Source organism: Ipomoea triloba, chromosome 6 (genome assembly GCF_003576645.1).
Source record: "Ipomoea triloba cultivar NCNSP0323 chromosome 6, ASM357664v1".
Lineage (NCBI taxonomy): Eukaryota > Viridiplantae > Streptophyta > Magnoliopsida > Solanales > Convolvulaceae > Ipomoea > Ipomoea triloba.
The window spans coordinates 21,679,929-21,682,634 of NC_044921.1; the positions used below are offsets into that span (position 1 = coordinate 21,679,929).

Sequence of the window (2,706 nt, forward strand, 5' to 3'; positions counted from 1 at the left end):
CTCCCTCGTTGAGAATTCAAACCCGAGTATTTATTTGGTCACTACACAGTCTACACCTACACTCAACATTTCAACCACTGAGCTATGTCCCAGGGACTATATATGAAGGTTAATACAGAGTGAGTTTTATAATTGTTACAAACTATTAAATTTGTGATATTTATAAAACTGATTACACTATTTTCTCATTATTTTCAGCAACATTCAACAATTGATCCACCCAAATGGAGGATTCATGATTTCGTGCCAGTCATCACTTTTTACATGGGAATGTGTTCTTACCTGAATAAACCATCCCCTATATGTATGTGTAAGCAAGCATATTCTTTCAATGATGTTAAATTCAATGTTTTTATTAATGAAAATTATTTAATTTGTATATTTTGGTTAGATCAAGTGATTAATAAAATAGATACTTGACTAACTATATGGAATTGCAACTATATCATTATATTGTACATTTTAACATATTTTTATTTTTTAATTCTTTTATTTACATTTATAATAACATAATTTTTTCCGTGCAAAATACTATTTATTTGATATTAATACCTTCCTTAATGTGAGATAACTACTACTTCTAGTTTTGTTTTATTTTATTTTATTTTATTTATTTCTTTTCCGCAAAGGACATAATAGCCTTCAATTCATTGACCTAGTGAAAATTTTATTGAATTTAGTTCTATTTTTTTTTTCTTTAGAAAAAAGATTAGTTTGTCTTTCTCAACATTGGGTTTTACAATATTCACAAATAGAAATAGAAAAATTCAATCCTCAATGCATTGCACAATTAGCAAGTTATGAAACCACTAAATATAATGGAGCATGGTGGGAAACCCTAGACGGCCAACATGCCCAAGAAATGGCATATGCCACGGTCAAATTATAGAATCTTGAGTAGTCAATGCATGTAATCTAGTGTAACTATGGGAAAATGTTAAAAATAGGCATGCATGCCACTTATAATTATTAATTATTACTGCCCCATATATGCATTAATAATTAATTCTATTGGTCATACCTAGTAATAATAATGGTTAACACTTTGTAATGGCATTGTAATGATGCAGACGAGATTGTTTGGGTTTGTAAAATTTATTCACTTTTCTTTTAAATGTTTTATTTTTAATATTTTGACTAACAAATTAACAATAGTCTTTATTAGATCAAACACTTATTACTACGCTAAAAGTTATAACTAGTAACAACTGTGTAACTTTATTTCTTTATTTTCTTTTTTTAAATAACTTTATTTCTTTATATTTGTGTAGTGATATGTAATTTTGTTATAAGTTTACTTTGCATCATAAATATGTTTTAACATTAATAATACGTTATATTAGAGTGGTTTTTTAATTGCTCACTTGAACTTTTATTTGTTGATACGTTTAATTTTTCAATTCAGAGCTCTAGTGAGCGATATGTTATTTCTGTATATGTCCACCCTGCATAAGATATATGTCAAAATTCTACACTTTTTATTGGAAACATGTCTAAATCTCGCGCTAGGACCTCCAATCTCTTCTTACTGAAACTTTTATTTGTTGATATGTTTAATCTTTCAACTATGACATTTTCGTAGCGAGTGATTTATAACTTCTTTATATGTTTACTATATCCGTTAAAGATATGTATTAATCCTATACTAGATCAGAGTAATTTCTTCTTAAAGTTCGATGGTTGATACATGGAATATTTAATTTATATCTTCTTATTTAAACTTTTATTTGATTGTTGAGAATATCGATGAATGTAATTATTTAATTACATGTAAAACAAGAAGAAAGAACAGAGCAGTGGATTAAATCCCCCAAAATGGGGGGCACCATCAAAGGAGATAGATAATGAGATATGATATGAGAGGCTCTGATCTCTTAGAATAATAGGAAAAAGTCAGCTTTCTAGTTGACTTACCCCAGAAAGGCTGGCAAATTTAAAGGTGCCAAAGGGAATCCTATCCTTTATATACAAAACCATATATGATCCATCTTTAATCTGCTCATGCACCCAATTTAATTAAACATTATTATATTTAGTTTGCCAATTTTATTATTATTAACATATGCATTAATTATTCATACATGTTAATCAAATAATGCAAATTAATGAAAGAAAACTAATATCAGCGCTCAATAATATTATTATGTGAAACAAACACATATCGCTATGTCAGTCATGTATTGATACTTGCAAAATTTTTGGGTTGCATTGAGTATTATGAGGATCCAATATAACCAAATATGTTTTTTTTTTTTGTACTCAATATATATAACTCGCTAGGTGTAGATTAACACCATAAAATTTTCACAAAATTAAGCGCGCACACACACATAGTAGGGTTCAGGTGAAAACATGCTTCCAGATATTAAAAAAAAAAAAATGAGGACCGATTTTATCTGTCTATCTAGGTAAATCAACAATTGAATATTGCTAAAAAAAAAAGGAAGAAAATGGATGTGGCTAGTATTATAAATATTACAAACTTAAAAATTTATAATTATTATAAAATTGATCTCATATTTTTTTTTTTACTGAAATTCTCAACCATTGATAAATTTTAATGAGCGGATATAATTATTAGTCATCACTTTTTACAGTATGACTATGTTTTCGTGTGTGCGCGCGTATATGTATATATATATATATATATATATATATATATATATATATATATATATATATATATATATATATATATATATATAT

At 27.0% G+C, this 2,706-nt stretch overlaps 1 long non-coding RNA gene across 1 annotated transcript; it reads left to right on the top strand.

The window, feature by feature from the left end:
- Nucleotides 1-379, top strand: LOC116022101. The gene is made up of 2 exons (XR_004099138.1): nucleotides 1-119; nucleotides 199-379. It is a non-coding gene; the product is annotated as an uncharacterized LOC116022101 (long non-coding RNA).
- The last annotated feature ends 2,327 nt before the right edge of the window (nucleotides 380-2,706 follow it).